Genomic DNA, 21,725 nt, shown 5'->3' with positions numbered 1-21,725 from the left:
CCTTTTTCAGAATACTGTAGTTTTCAACATAAAGATCTTTCACATCCTTTGCTAGATTGATTTCTATTTATTTCATTTTTCTTGATGCTATTGTGAAAGGTGTTATTTCCCTCTTTTCTTTTTAAGTAAGTTTGTTATTTACGTATAGGAATACTCTGATCTTTTGGGGGTGGGTTCTAGGAATTGAATTCAAAACCTCATATTTGCCAGGGAAGCATTGTGCCACTGAGCTAAATTCCCAGCCAGATTTTTGAAAGTTGATTTTGAATTCTGCTATACTACTGACTTTGTTTATCAATTCAGTTGTCATTTGGTGGAGTTTTGGGGATATTCTATGTAGAGTATTATGTCACCAGCAAAAAATGATAATTTTTTCCTTTCCTATCCTAATTCCTTTTATTGTATTCTCTTATCTAATTGCTCTGGCTAATGTTTCCAAAACTGTATTGAACAGGAGTGACAGTGGGTGATTTTGTGTTATTCCTGATTTTAGAGTGAAAGCTTTCAATTTTTGACTATCTACTATAATGTTGATTGTTGGTTTGTCATATATGGCTTTTACCAGATTGAGATAAAAATCTTCTATTCCAATTTTCTATGGGGTTTTTTATCATGAGTGGGTGTTGGGTTTAGTCACATGCTTTTTGTGCATCTATTGAGATCTATCATGTGGTCTTTGTCTTGGGTTCTGTTGATGTGGTATGTTATATTTATTAATTTGCCTGTGATAAACCATGCCTTCATCCCTGGAATGGGCATGATGTTGTACCACCTTTTTGATGATTTGTTGCATACTGTTTACCAGTATCTTATTGAGGATTTTTGCATCTGTATTCATTAAGGAGATTAGCCTGCAGTTCTCTTTTTTGATTGAATCGTTCTCTGATATCAGGGCCTATATGTCTCACCACACACCGAAGTAAAATTGAAATAGATCAAATATAAAAACATAAACATTCTGCTGGAAGATAGAATCGATAGTAAAACTCTCAAGGACACAGGTGTAAGCAAAGACTTTATGAACAAAACACCAATTACACAGGAAAATTACAATTTCAATTCAACAATTGGAATCATAACAAATTAAAAAGCTTTTGCACATTAAAGAAAGCACCAATAGTGTGAAGAGACATTTTGCAGAATGGAGAAATACTTGTATTAGCTAGTCCTCAAAGGACTAATATCTAGAATATATATATATATATATATATATATATATATATATATATATCAAAAAAAACCAGACCCCCAAATTCAAAGATGCAATCTAAAAATGAGCACCTGCAGTGGATAGACACTTTTCAGAAGTACAAACAACAAATAAATATATGAAACAATGTTCAGCATCATTGGTCATTCAAGAGATGCAAATTAAAACAACCCTGAGATTCCATCTCATCCCAGAAAGAATAACTGTCATCAAGAAATCAACCAATAACCATGCTGATGGGCTGTAGGGAAAAAGAAATCCTTCTCCACTGTTGGTAGGAATGTAGACACTGTTGGTACATGCACTGTGCAAATGAGTGCAAAAGATTTCTCAAAAAACTAAAACTAGAAGTTCCATTTGGCCCAGATATTGCCCTCCTTGGTATCCTCTCAAAAGAATTAAAAACATCATACCATAGCGATATATGCACATTTGTGTTTACAGCAGCACAGTTTATAATAGCTAAATTTTGGGAACAGCCCAAATGCCCACTGACCAATGAATAGATAAAGAAAATGTGGGGGCTTTTTTATACAATGAAGTATACTCTGCTATAAGGATGGATAAACTTGAGTCATTTGTAGGTCAACGGATGCACTTCAAGATCGTAACTTTAAGTGAAATAAATCAAGATTAAATATAGAGTTGTTTCTCTTGTATGAGAAATCCTAAGGGTAAATCAGGAGCAAAATGGAGGACAGATATTGAGAAGTAGGAAAAACATGTTCAGATGGGAAGGGTAATAAGGAAGGAGAGTGAGAATAAAGGAAGGGGAAGAGATTTTAAAAACAAAGATTAGAAGGAAAAATATGGAAACAAAACTTGTGAAAATGGGAAAAGAAGAAGGGTTGAAGGGAGGGGAGGGAAATGAAAGAAATAAAAAATGAATATATATTACGTACAGTTACAAATTCTATGTGATGAATGTGATCATTATGTATGGCAAATATGTATAATAAAATTTTTTGATGGTTTTGAGCAGAAGGCGTCTGAGTTCTTGAATTCTTTTCCCTGCTTTAAAGAAGAGCTTCCAAAAAGAACTGAAAAGAAACCAATTGTAAGTCCATTGGCTGGGTGCAGAGACGGAGGATTGATACTTATCAGAGAAGCTAACTCTGTACACCACACTTGCGTAGGCATTGTCACTAAACCATTTCATCTCTTACCTGTTCCTCTAAGAGCCCATCAGTTTTTCCAAAAAGTCATTTGTGCTATTGTGAGCACCATTTTCTTGTACTCCTCCTCCTATGAAGGTGGTGTATAGGTCAAAAATTCTAACAAATTTTTAAACCACAGTTCCTATGACTCCTAGCTGAGTGACTAAACCTGTCTTTCCTCTTGCTGATCCCATTTTACTATTTTAATTTGCAGGCCACCAAGAGCTGATCCTAACAGGTTAGAGAAACAGTTTTTCCTTCCAGATAGTTGTAAAGTGACCATCACTCTACATTTTGTTTTCTCTAGAGCTCTTCTGAGTATTTTAGCCCATCAGAATGTTTAACTGTCATTACTCCTAAAGCCTTAACCCTTAACTTGGATTCCACTATCAACAATCTCAAAGAAATGCCTCGCTATCTCCTAACATCTGCACTCACCCACTGCTGTCAGGCCCATATCTGCTCTGAATCTTCTCTGTTGTCATTTTCTGTGTGCTGGTTTCCAGCCTAATGACTGTTCGGGTGGCTTTCAGTAAATCCACACCTTTTACCTTAAAAGATACCACACTGCTGCCCAGTAATACTCCTGGTCATTTCATTGTGGGGTGTGTGTGTTTGTGTGTGTGCGTGCGCCTGTGTGTGGTATTGGATACTGAACCCAGGGCCTTGCCTTCTCACTTAGCTATACCTGCAATCCCTTATATTTTTTATTTTGAGACAGGGTCTTACTAAACCCCTGAGTTGTCAAAGCAGGGCTCAAATTTTCAATCCTTTCATCTCAGTGTCCAAGAATCCTGGGATTATAGGTATGCACCACCATGCTCATGTTGCAGTGACTCTTCAATATCACCTATAATAGAGGTAATATTCAGAATATTTAACCAATAACACAAAGGCAACAGCCTTGAAAGGACAGAAGGCACTAGAGCTTTCTGTGAGAGAGGCCCCCAGCTCACTTCGCACTGCTGACCTAGGGCCCCAGTGCACCGAGAGGCTGAGGTTGCTGGAGCAGCAGGTAATTCCAGCTGCTAGAACTGAGTGTCAATATGTCAGCAACCAATTCAGCAGAATCATTTGAGCCAAGTAAATGTCAGCACTATTCCAAAGTACACATTTTCAAAAAACTGTCTCTTTTTGTTTTGCTCCATTCAACATCAACCTGTCTATGTATTGACCTACAAATATTTATGAAGCATCAGACAGCATTTTAAGTAAACAAAACACACTAAAAAATACCTCCTCTGTACCAGTGGGCCTAACCAGGCAATGCCCAGCCAACTCCAAGCAGCAAGCAGGGCCCAGAATCCAGTCCCAGGCCCTGACCACCTCTGCAGGTTGAATTCCAGGTCTTGGGAAGCCTTAGAACTTCGCTCCCAGGCGGTAAGACCACACCCTGTGTCTGAAATCACCAGAGGACACAAGAAGTCCCCTCAGGCCCAATTGGCCTAACCCAGAGAGCTCCAAGTGGCCCAGCATTCTGCTCAGGAGCCAAAAATAGGCCACGTGATTCCCAGTGCACAAGGAAGCTTTGAAACATCGCTCAAAACCTGGAAATAGGCGCGACTCCAGCCGGCACTGAGGAACGCCATGCGGCCCTGGGACCTTGGCCTGGGCCACGGAGAGCTTACTGCACAACCCCACCGGCCCTGGGGCATGCGTGCAGCTCTGAGGATTGTGGGTGGTATGGAATGTATAGGTGCCAGGTGATGTGTAAGCTTGAGGATACCTGTTGAGTGATCTGAGGAAGACCAAACCTTGGGATGATTTCCTGTAATAGGACTTTAGTAACTATATCCTGGAAATTGATGGAAAGAAAGGGGGTGCTATATGTCCCTGAGGAGAGATACTAACACAGAGATGACAGGTGTGAGTAATCTGAAGAATGATGTCAGTAGGGCTGCAGCCACATCCTTTTACCGTGTTGTCTGTTTTGACAAGTAGGCTACTGCTTGAAAAGAAGGTCCCTTCTTGTGTCCTAGTACATCTACAGCATTGTGGCCCTGAGAGGTAGTATATTCCTGAGAGGGAAAGTTTGGGTGGGGTTAGGAAGGGTAAGGGCTGGAGCTCTTAGGAGAGCCTCTTTTAATTTATGAAAGGAGGCATGTATCAGCCTACTGGGGTCTAGGCGTTCTGATAAGGGACCCTTAGAAGCCTTGTAGAGGGGTTGAGCTAGAGCTGCAAAGTTAGGAATCCAGAGACAAAAGAAATTAGCTAAATCTAGGAAAGATGTAACCTGTTGTTTAGTTGTGGTCACCTGGAGATCTCAAAGAATAGCCTTACTATCGGTAGAGAAGGAACAAGTGATGGGGTGAGAAAGAGACCTAGATATTTGACTTTTGGGGAAGCTATTTGGGCTTTAGCAGGAGAGACCCTGTATCCACAACTGGGAAGAAAATTAAGGAGATCAGTTGAATGCTGTATGACTAACGTATAGGATGGAGAACATAAGAGAAGGTCGTCTATGTATTGAAGGAGAGTGCTAGGTTTGAGATCAAGTTCTCAAGGTCAGCAGTGAGAGCTTGGCTAAAGAAGTGGGGACTAACCCTGAACCCTTGGGGGAGCATTGTCCAAGTAAGTTGTTGAGACCTGAGAGTGTCTGGATCACTCCACGTAAACGCAAAGAAATCCTGACAATTTAGGTGTAGGGGGATGCTAAAAAAAAAGACATCTTTAAGATCTACAACTGTAAAGTGAGTGGTGGAGGGAGGAATATGAGAAAGCATGGTATAAGGGTTTGGCACCACTGGGTGGATTGGGGTTACTGCACTACTGATTACCCTAAGGTCCTGCACTAGGTGATAGGACCCATCAGGCTTGAGTACTGGGAGAATGGGAGTATTATAGGGTGATTTGTTAGGTTTAAGAAAACCATTGTCTAAAAGACACTTAATTATAGATATAAGTCCCTGTAAGTGTTTGGGAGCTATGGGATATTGGGGAACACAAGGAAAAATTGAAGAAGCCCTGAGATGAATTAAAATAGGCATGGTATGGGTAGTGTGAGTAGGATTGGAAGTATCCCAAACTATGGGATCAACCAGAGAAGAAGGAAGGGAAGGGGATGACTTTGTGGTGCACTGTGAGGCTGTTTGGAGGACTAGAGCTGTGAGGAGGGAGAAGGTAAAGGAGAAGTTAAGTTTTTGAAGGAGAGCTCTACCTAAAAGGAATGTAGGGCTGTTGGAATTACTAGGAGCTATGGGTAAAGAAGAGAATCTGGAATCTGCAGGAATAGGCCCTGTCTGTAAAGGCTGCATAGGCTGGCCATCAACACCCACTACAGAGATTGAGGACTTAATATAAGGACCTGGAAACTCAGAAAGCACACTATAAGTTGCCCCCATGTCCACAAGTACAGATAGTGTCTTACCTGAGACCTCCAGTGAGACTCTGAGGATACCTTACAGGGGTCTGTGGGCCCTGAGCCCCATCAATCTTTAGCAGCAAGTCCAAGCAGATCAGTCAGCAATGAATCTGGTGGTGATGGAATCTCCTGTGAGGGCAAGGAGTTAGAGGATGGCTTACCTGCTCTCTGGTGGCTAGGACAGTCACTCTTTGAGTGGCACTTGAGATTGCAATAGGGGCAAGGCCCCAAAGGATTTACCAGGACTGGGGTATTGTGTTATCCAATGTCCTTGTTGCACTTGAAGCATGACCCAGGAGGGGCTCGAGCAGCTCCACCTTGTTTTGACTTTCCTGTCTTGGGAGCCCCAAGTGCCACTGCTAAGAGATCAGATTGATATTTAGCAAATTTCTTTTTTTGTGCCTCTTTTTCCTCTCTGTTGTTGAAGACATGGAAAGCTAAATTAAGAAAGTCTCCTTGTGGGGTTTGAGGGCCATGTTCAGCCTTTTGTAACTTTGCATGAATATCAGTAGCAGACTGAGAAATAAAATAAGAGTTAACAACAATCATCCCTTCATGAGCATCTGGGTTTACATTAGTAAACTTAATTAAGGTGTTCCTAAGCCAATTTAGGAACACAGCTGGGTTTTCATTAGCCTCCTGGACCTGTTCTAAAAGTTTGTTATAGTTAGTATGTTTGTGAGCAATTTTATTAAGGCCCATAATTAGACATTCAGTCATCTTATATATTTGATAAGACCCTTCTCCATTTTGGTAATTCCAGGTAGGCTCTTGTTCTGGTACCGCAATAGGCCCAGGGTAATTTTCATCGGTATTTGCCTTTTGTCTGCGATCAGCTTCTTCTCGAGCTGCTTGCCACAACTGAGCTCACTCTTGTGAACTTAGGGTGGAGTTTAGAATCACATAAATGTCCTTAAAATGTAAATCGTAGCAATTAGTTATAAATTAAAATTCTATGATATAATTCTGTGGGTCAACACAGAAGCAACCTAACTTATGGCTAATCTAAGTCAGAAATGGAGAAAGGCACATGTATATTAACAAGTCCCTCGGAGCCAGCCTGTTCTCAAGTGGGAACAGAGATTGAGGTGGAGAAGACTGTGGCGTAAATGACCATCAAGCAGCCAAGTATTCGGCAAGGGTGTGCAGGCAATTACCCGATGACTGGCTACAAAGCATCTGCTCATCACTATGAGACAAAGAAACACAGGCTGCTGGCATGTCATCATGTGCCCCACAGCGATCCAGCCACTGCTGGCAGCACAGTGAGACATCATGTGACCCAAAACAGGGTAACAGGGTGCTCGTTGCTGATCACACAAGGAGCCACAAGGGGGCAGCCACTGACCCTGAGACCCATCACAAGATGGCAGTGCTCTGACACGTGGTGGAGGGCTATAAGATGGTGGCTGTCCTCCACTCGAGCTGCAGCAAACATGTGGCCCGCCAGAAGGCTGGAACACCTGAGCCTGAGTATGGTGAGCTGGCGGGGAAAATGGTGACACAGGAGAAGGAGACAAAGAACCCTCAGACAGGACAGACTGGAGAGAAATGCAAGGGAAGGATTACAGGCACTAGGGAAAGGATCAGAGATGCTAGGAGGAAGGATCAGAGGCCCTAGGAGAAGGATTAGAGGCCCTAGGGGAGAGAGGAGGAGAGGACAGCACAGCAGGTACAGAAACCTTTGGCTGAGAAGGCTTCGGGGTTTGATCTTGGGGGTGGGAGCATTAAAGACAGGGGGCACATTGTCTAAGGGGTCTTGAGGCAGGAGGGAAAAGTTTGTGGTGCAGTAGAGCTAGCTAAAAATATTTAAGCAGGTATACATGATTTAATGAGAGAAGAGCAAGTTCTCAGGGTAAGGAAAGTCTGTACACACAGAATTTCTGCTAACTTGTTGCCAGTGTAACAAAAGTCATACAAATCTTTGAGAATACAGGGGGGTAAACATCCCCTCTTTAGGCCACGGGCTGCCATTAAGTTCGTAGGTCGGCCAAGCCTCCTGGCAGTAAAAGATTAATTGTTCAATTCTTGTGGTTTTCTTTAGGCCAAGGGTACCAAGGTTACGAACCAGGCACCTCAGAGGTGTGTTTGTTGGGGGAAAGGAAAAAGTATTTCCCATGACCAAATTAAAAGTAAGCCAAAAGCCAGACCATGACTAACCAAAAGAGGTTGTCACCTATTTTTGGAAGCATGGTTAAAGGAACAGTTCCAACTCATGCCTCCTGGCCATCACCAAAAGGGCACAGTGGAAACCCAGAGGACTGTAGTAACGGCTCTGCCTCAGACTGTCCAAGGAACATGAGAACTGCTACCCCAGTCCAGGGACGGCATGGGTAGTCTGTCGTAAGAGTGGCCTACAGTCATGGAGAAACCCTCGGATGGAGGTTGGCTCATTTGAGGTAAATGAATTGGGCTGATGTTGTTTGCAAGCCTGTGGCGACAAGTTGAGCAGCTCCCGGGTGTTGAGAAATGAGGAATTAATCTAAGATGCGGTCCAGTCCATGAACTGGCAGGGAGACTCAAACTGGGAGGACCCCAGGAGTCACTCACACTGCCTTCCTGGTCGGGGAACCAAATGATAGGATTTTCACCATGGTAAAAGAGAGAGAATATAAAGTAAAAACGGTCTTTGTTCTAAGAACGCAGAGAGAAACCCTATGACTGCTGGGGGTCTGGCTTTCTCTGCTGGAAACGTGGTGTGGGGGGCATACATATAGTTTCTAACTGTGGTACTGCCTAAAGGTGGCATTGCTGATGTGTGAGTAGCAGATTGGGACTCTTTTCATGCCACAGGTGAGTTGCCTAGGGGTGTGGTACATGACCTCAAGGTAAACGTCACTTGGTCCCGCCTCCCACTGTCAGGTAATGTCCTAATTAGGGCAAAATCCTTTCAGAAGGGAGATTTAGTAACTGCCTCACCCAAACAGAAGATCTCAGCAGGCTCCAGTCAGTGTGGTGATTATGCCTCTAAAACAGAGGTGTGCAGTGGGTAAATAGGGCCAGTAGTAAAGCTCCTTCCAACTAACTGTAAGACCTTGGTGAGTGTGGCAAGACTGTGGGTGACCCCTTCCTGCACACAGAAAACATCAGGCAGGGTGAGGAGCGTGCCACTAAGGACTCCCCCAACTTGGAGAAAGTCAAAAGGGCTCATGAGACATACAGGCACACGATGGGGACACAGTAGGGCCTCAGCCAACAAAAACACTATAGACAGGGAGATTTGGTGACCTGGAGTAGTCTGAACATAAAGTAACAGTAGGAACTAAAAGTTGACCCACATCAATACTATGAGGCTTGTTAGCCCAGGAAGAATATAGGACTCACCCAACAGGTCCTGCAGTGGGAAGTCATATGACTGGCCGACTTCTTCATTGAGGGACCCCCAGCAATTGGACAAATACCAACCTTACATTAGGACCCCAAGATACACACTACCAACAGTTGACAGTGGGATTGAAAGATCAAATATTAACTTGCAAGGGGAAAATGGCAAAATGAAAAAACAAAATGCAATCTCAAACATGTAGTCCACCAGGAACAAGTACAGGAAACATTGAAATACAGGACTTTAAAGTAACACATTGGAAATCAATGAAAAGATAGTGAGTGAAATAAAAAAACAAGTCCATAAGGCTATAGAGGAAATCAAATTAGAAGTACTCTCCCATGTAGAAATAGAAATAACAACCTCAGTAAAGGAGTTACTGAGCACGGCTGAAGAAGAAATACAGAAAAAAGCACAGGAGCATGGGGAACTAGTTGAAACATTGAATGAACAATATAGAAAACAAGCATAATTCATGAAACAAACTGAAAGAGACATCCAAGAAAACAAAAAATTCTATTCAGAGCTGGAAAAACCATTTAAATGAAGCTGACAATAGGATTTTGGACCTTGAGGACAGGATTACAATTAGTGATCATGAAAGAACAGAACTTTTAAAAATAACAAAGCAACATGAAATGACAATCTAGCAGCTTCAAGATGATGCCAAGAGCAACAATATAAGATTAATAGGCATCAGTGAAGATGCAGGAGTCAATGCAAATGACATACCTAAACTATTCACAGAAGTAATAGCAGAAAATTTCCCAAATGTGGAGGAAAAATCTGATATGCAGATAAGTGAGGCATATAGAATGCCAAGCAGTAACAACCAACATAAATCTATACCCAGACATACAATAATTAAGGTGTCAGACATACACCATAAAAACAGAATACTAAAAGCTGTTAGAGAAAAGACACAACTCACCTATCAAGGAAAGCCCATTAGAATCACAGCAGACTTCTCAGCACAAATCCTCAAGTCAAGACAAGCTTGTAGTGAGGTATTTCATGCCCTGAAAGGAAGCAACTTTCAACCCAGACTGATGTACCCAGAAAAACTTTCATTCATATTTAATGGAGAAACAAGATACTTCCATGACAAAGAATAACTGAAGGAATTCGTATCCACCAAACCAATCCTAGAAAGAGTATTGAAAGACATACTAGATAGAGATAAAAATGACCACAATCCCCAAAACAACAACAGAAAGAAACCATCAGGTAGGCCAAGCAATTAAACAGTGGGGAAAAGCAGAAAGCAAACAACTGGAACATAACAATGGCAAAGTTGAACCAGTACATATCAGTGATATTCATAAATGTAAATGGCCTCAATTCACCTATCAAAAGAAACAGGTTGAAAGAATGGGTCAAGAAACAAAATCCCACAATGTGCTGTATACAAGAAATACATCTGACCCAAAAAAACTCACAGATTAAAAGTGAAAGAATGGGAAACAGTATTTCATGCAACAGGAACCCAGAAAAAATCAGGAGTAACTATTCTATTTGCAGACAACATGAACTTGAAACCTAAAATGATTAAAAGAGATAAAGAAGGTCACTACATACTCATTAGTGGAAAAATTCAAGAAGAAGAACTAATAGTTATTAATATATAAGCACCAAATATAGGAGCACCCAACTATATAAGACAGATACTAATGGACATGAAAAATCAAATACACAAGAACACAGTTATAACAGGGGACCTTAACAGCCCATTGTCACAGAGATAGATCGACTAGACAAAAGGTCAGCAAAGAAATAATAGAACTGAGCCATACCTGGGAGTGTTTCACCCAACTGCATCAGAATACACATTCTTCTCAGCTGTGCATGGGACATTCTCCAAAATAGACCATATATTATCCCATAAAACATTCTTAAATAACTGCAAAGGTATTGAAATTACCACATGTGTAATATCTGACTATAGTGCACTGAAATTGGAAATTAATGGCAAAAGAAACTGCAAAACCTATGTAAATACATGGAAATTGAATAGCAACCTTTCAAACAACCAGTGGCATTACAGATGAAATTAAAGAAGAAATAAAGCATTATCTACAATTCAGTGACAATACAGAAACAGCCTACTGCAATCTGTGGGATACAATGAAAGTGGTCTTAAGAGGGAAATATATAGCAATAAATTGTCATATCAAGAAAACAGAATGAGTACAAATAAGCAACTTAATGCTTCATCTCAAGCTTCTAGAAAAAGAAAAGCAAGGTAAATCCAAAGCTCATAAAAGAGAGGATATTGTAAAGATTAGAGAAGAAATCAGTGCAATTGAAACTAAAAAAATACAAAGAATTAATGAATCAAAAAGCTAGTTTTTTGAGACAATAAACAAAATTGACAAACCTCTAGCTAACCTTATAAAGAAAAGGAAAGAAAAAACCCAAAATCACACAATAAGGACTGAAAAGGAGGAAATTACTACATATCCCATGGAAATTCAAAAGATCATAAATACCTACCTTGAAAATCTCTACTCACATAGAGTGGAAAACATAGAGGAAATGGACAGATTTATAGAAACATATGAACTACCAAAGCTCAACCAAGAAAATATCACAATTTTGAATAACCCAATATCAGCTATTGAAATTGAAATCATAATTAAAAAATTACCAACAAAAAAAAATCCCAGGTCCTGATGGATTCACGGCTGAATTCTACAAGAAATTTAGAGAACATTTGATGCCAATACTCCTTAAGTTCTTCAATGAAATTGAAAAGGAAGCAATCCTCCCTAAATCATTCCTGAGGCAAGTATTACTCTGATACCAAAACCAGAGAAAGACCCAACCAAAAAGCAGAACTCTAGGTGAATCTCACTAATAAACATTGACACAAAGATTCTCAACAAAATACTGACAAATACAATGCAACAAATCATTGAGAAGATTATACATCATGACCAAGTGGGATTCACTCCAGGAATGCAGGGATGGTTTAACATATACAAATCAATAAATGTAATACACCACATCAACAGAGCCAAAAACAAAAGTCATATGGTCATCTCAATAGATGCAGAAAAAGTTTTCGATAAGGTCCAACACACGTTCATGATAAAAACCCTTCATAAACTCAGAATACACAATGTTTACTTCAACATTATAAAGGCCATCTATGACAAACCAACAGTCAGCATTATATTAAATGGACAAAAACTGAAAGCTTTCACTTTAAAATCAGGAACAAGACAAGGATGTCCACTATCACCACTCCTATTCAATATAGTTCTGGAAACACTAGCCAGAGCAATCAGACAAGAGAGAGAAATAAAAGCAATAAAGATAGGAAAGGAAGAAGTTAAATTATCACTATTTGCAGATGACATGATATTCTATATAGAAGATCCATAAAACTCGATTAAAAACTACTAGAAATAATAAACAAATTTAGCAGTGTAGCTGGATACAAAGTCAACACTCAAAAATCAATAGCATTCCTGTACACAAACAAAAAACTCACTGAGAGAGAAATTATGGAAATATCACCCTTCACAATAGCATCTAAAAAAATGAGATACTTAGGAATCAACCTAAGAATGTAAAAGACCTATATGCTGAAAATTATGCTACACTAAAAAAAGGAGATTGAAGAGAATATTAGAAAATGGAAGGATATTCCTTGCTCTTGGCTAGGAAGAAGGAACACCGTGAAAATGGCCATACTCCCAAAACTGTTATACAGATTTAATACACTCCCATTCTTTTTTTTTTTTATACCAGGGATCAAACTCACAATCTCACACTTGCCAGGCAGGTGCTTATACTGTTGAACTAAGTCCCCAGCAATGCAATCCCAGTCAAAATACCATTAACATACCTCACAGATCTAGAGATAACACTCTATTCATTTGTAAACAGAAGCAAAGGCAATTCTGCACAACAAAGGCAAGGCAGGAGGCATCTCAATTCCTGACTTGAAACTATACTACAAAGCCACAGTGATAAAATCTGCATGGTACTGGCAAAGAAATAGACCTGAGGATAATGGAACAGTTTAGAAGATGCAAGTACAACTACAAAGACACTCAGCCACTTGATATTTGACAAAGGGGCTAAAGATGTTCACTGGAAGAAGGATAGATTCTTTAATAAATGGTATTGGAAAAATTGACTCTCCACATGCTGAAAACTGAAACTAAATCCATGCCTATCACCATACACAAAACTAAAGTCTAAATGGATCAAAGACCTAAATATTAAAACAGAAACACTAAATCTACTGGAAAACAAGATAGGTAGAAGTCCTGGAGACAAGGTAGGCAGAGAATTTATGAACAAAATGCAAATTGTATGGGAAACACTTCAAAGAATCAACAACTAGGATCTCATATTATTAAAAAGTTTCTGCACTTCAAAAGAAATCACCAACAGAGTGAAAAGAAAACCCACAGAATGGGAAAGAATTATAGCCAGCAACCCCTCAGACAAAAGACTTACATTCAGAACATATAAAAAAATAGAAAAACATCAAGCCCCTCAAATTCAAAGACCCTCTCCAAAAATGGGCATCTGAGATGAACACACAGTTATCAGATGAAGATATACAAATGGCAAATAAATACATGAAGACATGCTCACCATCACTGGTCATTTGAGAAATGCAAATTAAAACAGCATTGAGATTTCATCTCACTCCAGAAAGAATGGCTACCATCAAGAAATCAACTGATAACAAATGTTGGCGAGGGTGTGGGGAAAAGGAACACTGCTCCACTGTTGATGGGAGTGTAGACTGGTGCAACCACTATGGAAATCAGTGTGGAGAATTCTCAGAAGACTAGGATTGGAAGTTCCATTCAACACAGCTATTCCCTTCCTGGGTATTTCCCCAGAAAAACTGAAAAAGTCATATCACAGTGATACATGTGCACCCATGTTCATAGCAGCACAATTTCTAATAGCTAAATCTTGGAAACAACCAAGATGCACATCAACTGAAGAGTGGATGAAAAAGATGTGGTATTTTTATACAATGGAATATCACTGAGCTATAAAAAAGTATGATCTTGAGGCCTTCATAGGCAAATGGAGACAACTTGAGACTATCCTATTAGTGAAATAAATAAGAATCATATTTATAAATATCACATTGTGTCTCTAGTGTAAAAAGTAGTAAGAAATGTAAGGGGTAATAAAACAGAAAATGTGTAATTGCTATTGTAAAAAAGAGAGGAAAAGAAAGTGCTCTAAAGGATATAACCTCGTGTCTGTTTAAGTACGTAGGATTGATAATCACATTACTAAGCTTTTGTTGGATTGCTGAACAGAACTATTTGAAGTCTCACTGTTTGAATGTCCACTTTGTATGCTTCACTTCTGTAACTTGAACAACTATTTCTAAGAGGGCAGTGTATAATTATCAACTAGCGATTTCTTACTGTTTTTTTGAAATTACCCTTTTTCTGTTTTGCTTTGTTTTTTTTTTCTTTAAATAAAAAAAGTTTTAAAAATCCTTCCTCTTGTAAGGAGCAAGAGGAAAAAAAAGAATAAATATAGTAAGTAAATTGGGTAGCATACTTGATAGTGATAAGAACTATGGAAAACAAGAAAAAGGAAAAGAGGTTAGAACAGCTCTGGACCACATCAGGCTGAATTTCAGGGTGAGGTTCATGAAGGTGACTTGAAGATGAGAGGCAGCACTGTGAGCAGCTGGGAGGAGGGATCACGGCAGGGAAGAAGCTGCACAGAGCTCAGACAGACTCTTAGCGGTCTTTTTTCACCAAAGATATTCAACCTTGAACTCCAGCTCCTTTAAATAGAGGTCACAGTTATTGGTAAATGATCTCTCCAGTTTTTCTCCTTTCTGCTTTTTAAGGATCTTTATGGGTAATTTTCTGTCTTTCTTTGCATCTTAGATTTGTTTTCCTCCTTTTTGACCTCCTTTCCCATACCTTCCCCACAGGACACCCCCCCCATGCTATAGTTTATTCTCATTTAACCTAAATTTTTCTTCTAATTACAGGCTATTTCTTTCTTCCAGAATCAACCCATTAGCTTCCTCACCAGATGCATTCTCTTTATTTTGATTGATATCATTTTTCTCTCTTTCTCTATTTCTTCTCTCTCTCTCTCTCTCTCTCTCTCTCTCTCTCTCTCTCTCTCTGCCTCTCTCACTGAGCACTGAATTGAGTGTTTTTGCATAGGAGTTATAATCCTAGGAAATCCTCTTGCCTTTTATTTTATTTTATTTTATTTTTTGAGACAGCATCTTAGTCACTAAATCGCCCAGGCTAGATCTGAGTTTGCAATCTTCTTCCCTCAGCCTGCTGGAGTGTTGGAATTATAGATATGTGCCATTATGCCTGTCCTCTGCTCCTTTCTAATAATTTAAATGTAGCTCTTGAAGCTCAGCAGATTCCTAATTTCAAATTGTATGTGGCTCCTGTATATCGCTCTATCAACTTACAGTTATCCATGTCCAGGCAAGACATATTTAGAAAGGAAAATTTGCCTACAATTACTTGTATTAAAATCATAACAAGAACTTGGAATCTACTTGTACTAAAAATAATGAACTCTTCACTGGGGCCTGCAGATTCCCAGTAGGTATTTAAAAGAGAGATAGAAGGGGTTGGGGATTTAGCTCAGCGGCATAAGCGCCTGCCTTGCAAGCAGGCAGTCGTGAGTTTGATCCCTGGTACTGATAAGAAGAAAAAGTCAGAAGTTTGAGATCTCTGCCTCATTTTGTATCTGTCACATTTGCCACTTTAAAACTTTGAGTCAGATTTGTACTCAACTCTGCATGCATGCAGGTTAATTATTTAAGGAATGTTTTACCTAAAGCTGGGAATCAAGCCCTTCAAGGCTAAAGACACCAAGGAGAACTAAGGTGCTTTCAAGATTTGCAGGAACATGATAATGAACAGATTGTCAACTGTCAGCTTTTACAACGTCCTGTTCCAAAAACCTGGAACAACACCTTGAAGTCTCCCCCTTGTTCTATACTGACCAGGTATTGTGAGCAGTGCAGTGAGTCCGCATGATGAGACTGCCCTGCTATATAGGCGCAATCATCTTATGATGAGAACCGAGTTGCCTCCTCAAGCAATAAGAATGTAGCAGAACCAGAGCTGAGACAATGCCCAACCAGACTGCTTAATTATGCACCCCTCTTACCCACTGCCTCAGTTCTTCCCCTATTTAAACCTAAATCCTCTGTCAGTACCTGTCTTGGTTACTTTTTCTCTCACTCTTGAGACAAAATTCCTGACACTCAAAATTAGGGAAGGGAAGATTTATGTCTTCAGTTTGGAGGTTTCAGATCATACTCAACTGGCTCCAAGTGGCAGGGTGGCACAGCAGGACACTGCTGTTCATGGGCACTGCAAACAGCAAATGCAAACAGCAAAAGAGAGAAAGACTCCTCCTTCCCACCGTTACATGGTATGCTGGCTCCACCTCTGAATGGGTGTGGCATTCATACCACCAATCTGAGCGCTAGGCCGCAAACCAGTCACAAATGCTTGGTGGTGCCTATGATTGCATGAGGCTTGGGGTGGGGCATCTGAACATAAACCATAACAGTACTGTAGGAGGCAAGCCTATGAACTAGGATGCTGGTTCCTAATTTTCTCAGGACAGAAATATTGAATATATTTCTTTCTTCATTACTTTTTCCCTTTGATCTTTCAGTTAAGGGGTGGGACCTAATTTATTGAAAATCCCCAACGTGAGGCCCTTCACAACTAGAACTTTGGAACAAAATTGGTGTTTAGTTTGTTAAAGTTGCAAATGTAAGACTATTCTTTAAATCTTTAAAAACTTCTTTATTGTGTTAAAATGCACATAATGTAAAATTGACCATTTTAACCATCTTCAGGTATGCAATTCAGTCTTTTATTTTTTATTTATTTATTTATTTATTTATTGTCTTTTTGAGACAGGGTTTCATCATGCAGTTTAGGCTCAACCTTGCAGCTATCTTCCTGCCTCAGCTTCACAATTGCTGGGATTATAGGCATATGCCACCACACTTGGCTAGGTGCACAATTCATTTGTGTTAAGAACACTCATAATGCTGTATAACCACCATCACTCTCTGTCTCCAGAACTTTATTCATTCCAAACAATCTCTATTCACTAAACAATAACTCGCCAAACCACTTTTCCCTCAGTCCTCTGGTAGTTGTTATTCTAATTTCTTTTTTTTTTTTTTTTTTTTTTGGTCTTTTTCCTTTTTACCGGTACTGGGGACCGAACCCACGACTGCCTGCTTGCGAGGCAGGCACTTATGCCGCTGAGCTAAATCCCCAACCCCGTTATTCTAATTTCTATCTTTATAAAATTTGATTGTTCTAGGAACCCCATATAAGTACCTACAATTTTGTCCTTTTCTATCTGGTTTATTTCGCTGAACGTAATATGTTTAAGACTCATTTATGTTGCAGCACATATCAGAATATCATTCCTTTACAGCTGAGAATATTCCATCATGTGTATATACTGCATGATGTTTACCCATCATCTATGTTGGACCTTTGGGTTGTTACCACCTTTTGGATGCTATGACTAATGTTTTGAGTGTGATATATGCTTAATGTTTCCATTGCTTACCTAGATGTAGATTGCTATATTACACAATAATTTCACATTAAACTGCTTGAGGGAGCAGCCAAATTGCTTCCCACTGCAACTGTACCATTTACATTCTCATGAGCACTCAAAGGGCTTCAGTTTCTCCATATCCTCACCAACAGTTATTTTTCTTTTTTAATAATAGCCATCTTAGCAAGTGTGAAGTGTATCTCACTGTGATTTGCATTTACATTTCCCAATAAATAGTAATGCTGAGCACCTTTTCATGTGTTTGGTGGCCATTGGCTATTTCCTCATATACATTCTTATTTTCTCAGATCACTCAGGGATCCTGAGCTTCCCATACCCCATTCTTACAATAATGGATCTCCTACTGCTTGCTAGTTTTCTTGCATACTAGTATATCAGTTGCCCTCATACCCATTTTTTAAAACAAGCAACCTATTTTACAATGTTAATTGCCTATTGTAAATTAATACAAATCTTTCTGCTAACTCGATTCTGTATAATTTTTTTCATTCTTCTTTTATTGACAAACCTCTTCAACTTAGGTAGCCCTGTTATTCACAGTCTCCTTTTAAAAAGTAGCTTCCCTTGCTTTCATGAAGTTGTAGTTTCCAAGATTTTCTCTCATCTGACTTCATTATATCTGTTCCTCTCTAATAGATTTGCTTATTTTCCCTCCCTACACTGCATAAAAGTGAAGTATTCCCTAAATTGTAGTTCAGAACCTCTCTTTATCCTCTCTCTCCTTGGATCTTTACCTATTTCAGCTCTTAGTATATGACTGATGTGTGTTCCACTGGTATGAAACTCAGTGTGGCGTCTGCCCAACATGGCACTGGGCCCTAGCAGGACAGCATATTCCTTCAATACTGACTTCTGCATTCTTCTTCCAAACCTAAATTTAAACTTCCCATTTTTTGCATGTACCAGGAACCCCCCAATCAGCTGTCAATATGTCATTCTGCCACCCCTTCAAAACCCTACCACCTGTCAAACTAATAAAAGCCCCCAGCCTCAATGGGATCTTGCAGCCTTCCTGTGCCCACAACAAAGACCATTTTCCCCCTTTCTCTTTCTGTTCTTGCTTGTCTGTCATGCCAAATAAAAAACAAACAATGACCATGGTTACACAAAAATTTTTGAGCTTTGTGTTTTTTGTCTACTACTGTAGTCAATATGTGCTAACTTCTTTGTCAATAGCGTTTCCGCCTCCAGTGATCAAGTCTTTTGGTCAGAAAGGACCTTAAAGTAAGATGGTCCCAAACCCATCTAACATGTATGTCACTACTAATTTTGCTGCTTCTTTTACCTGAGGTAATTAATCCTTCTCAAGTACAGGGGTGAAACTGAATACTATAGTATTACTTTTCTTCTAGAAGCTCTAATAGACTGTATAGTATATATATGAATCCTGACTTCATATTTAAGTGAGACTTACACAATATAGTAATGATTAGCTTCTTCAGCCTCTTATCACCACTGCCTCTCATCATCCATCATAGGCTATTATAGTTCTCAAAATACAACATACAGTTTGATTCTATCAGTCCACTTGGTTCTTCCTGGAATGTTCCATCCTCTGCTTATCAAACTCTTGCCTTTCCTTCAAGTTCTGAGGCCCAAATTCCTCTTGTTTGAAATTGGCTCCTCCTCTAAGCATTTCATTTACATTATAAAGGAAAATGGTTTCACTAGTAGCCATGAATGTTTATCTTCTTCTGAAAACTATAAACTCCTTAAGGATATTTATTATGTAGTACAATTTTTGTGTTCATGAGAAATATTTGAGAACTCCTTACCTTTTTCCCTTCTTTTCAGAAATTTTGCTTGATTTACAGGTAATGGTTAATACATTGTATCAATTTGAAAAGTTTAGCTGGTTAAGTAAGCGACTCAGCAGAGGGCCAGGGTCTTCACTTTGCAAACATCCTTATCCTCTACAAAAAGAAGGGTATGGAGATGATGTGAGTGTTACACCTGCAAAGTGGTGTAATATGAGGAAGGAAAAAAGGCTTGTTCTCCTCCTCTTTTGCTCTTGTCACTTTTGCTGTGTTCTGCCACCATGAACCATGAACCATCACCCTCTGCCATGTGCCACTCTGCCTTGGAGCCAGCAGATTATGGGCTGAAATCTCCACAAACTATGGGCTAAATAAACATTTCTTTAGGTTTGGGCATGGGATATTTTGTCTCAGCAATGACAGGAAAGTAACTAACACAGAATTTGGTACCAGAGAAGCTAGGTCATTGTTGCAATTATACATTATGTGGCTCAAGAGCCTTTGGGAATGACTTGTAAGAAGAGTTTGGAAAGATTCAGATGTATCACCTCTAAGAGTAAAGCTGGAATGCCTCAGGCTGTTCTGTATGGGAGATTCAGGTCAGAGGTTAGAAGACCAGAGGGCTGATAGAAATCTTGCTGGGAAAGAATAGGCTTGGGAGATTTCCGCTGGGAAGGACTTCACTGGTTTTTGGAGTCCAGATGATATGCGTTATGACTTGGCAGAAAGTTTGCATTTTGCTCATGTCCAGAGATTTTACCTGAGGCTAAGATTAGGGACAGTGGACTAATTAATCTAGCAGAAGAAATTTCAGAGCAGTTGAATGTCGAGGCAGTAGCATGCCACTGTTAGGGGCTTTTAGATGGATTTATGTTGCAAATCAAGAACAAAGAACCAACCAGGATGATTTAAAACAGTGAGTGTTTGGCCAGAAAGGAAGCTCCAGTAAAGCTGTGGACTACAAAGATAGAGCTGAGGAGATCTCTATTGCCAAGAAGAAACAAGAGACAATAAAAGATGGTATGAAGGATTTTCAAAAAAGCAGTGAGTCTCCACAATTTACAGGGAGCCAGCACTGCCTGGGAGAAGACATCATGAGCTCAGTGGCAATGACCAGGGACCTGTAGCCAGCACAAACCAGGAGAACCAGCCTGCCATACCCCAGAGAAGTTGAGTGTGTCTGGAGAAGCCTACTCTACACCCCACCAACTCCCTGGGAACCTAAGCTAGGAGAAACCCAGGTGTCTCACCCATTCCCCTACACCACAGATGGATAGCCAACATAGAAACACCTGGGACCCCACTACTGGCTTATCAATAAGAAACCAGGAAAATGTGAAGATGAAGGAACAAAAAATAATCTCTGGCCTCAGCCCACACATGAAACATCTAGGAGACATAGAAATGAAAGAAATTGGAAGCCTCACAGCTGAAATTTCTGGGATGATGGTAACTAAAGTAAGAAACTACTTCATGAGGCTGTAAAAGAATCAGACCAGAAATAATTTCTCAGGTATATCAAGAAATGACAAACATATTAAAAGAGTTGCTGAGCATATCTAAAGAAGACATAGATAAAAAAAATAAGAGAAGCATAGGAAAATGAAGGAAACCTTGAATGGCCAATATAGGGAAGAATTGGAGTGCATAAAACAGATTCAAAGAAATATCCAGCAAATTAAAAACTCCACTGAAAACTGGTAAAACTGAGACTTCTGGGAGAACATGGTGGGTAGATAACAGCAGCTATGGAGGCTCTCTGAGACAGCCAGCATAGAATCCAGGAATGGTGCGGTGCGAGGAGTCCTAAGCAAGGGGAGATATACCCTGCCAACCCAGGAACAAACTAAGCTGAGAGAAATGAACTGGAAGTGCAATCCCAGTGCTATAACTGGAACAGATAAAATCTCAGCATGGAAGCTGGAACCCACGCCTCTGGAAACCGCAATTTGAATTTCCTGCTGCCACTGCTGCGTCTGAATTGGCAAAGCAAGTACAGAGAGGCAAAACCTCTGAGAGTGGGAATCAGGGAATGGAGTTGAGAGCAGGACTGGTGTGGATTGACCTGTGGTGAGTGAGAGGAATGAGGACACTTGCATAGACTAGGAGGCCCCAACAGAGGACATTCTGGGACTGGCAGACTAGCTGGAACAGGATGCTGCAGTGACTTTAGTTGCATATTCCCCTCTCAAATGGGATTGGTGGGGAGTGCTTGGCCTGGGTGATGCCGCAGACTAAGACCCAGTAGGCTAGCCCAAACCAGGTCCCAGCGCCCAGTGGTGCACCCTAGCAGTGAAGCCTTCAGCAGGCTGAC

The sequence above is a fragment of the Cavia porcellus genome, unplaced genomic scaffold (genome assembly GCF_034190915.1).
Source record: "Cavia porcellus strain 051 isolate PalLab524CR breed Dunkin Hartley unplaced genomic scaffold, mCavPor4.1 scaffold_29, whole genome shotgun sequence".
NCBI classification, from domain to species: Eukaryota; Metazoa; Chordata; class Mammalia; order Rodentia; family Caviidae; genus Cavia; species Cavia porcellus.
Note: the sequence above shows the minus strand (reverse complement) of the source record.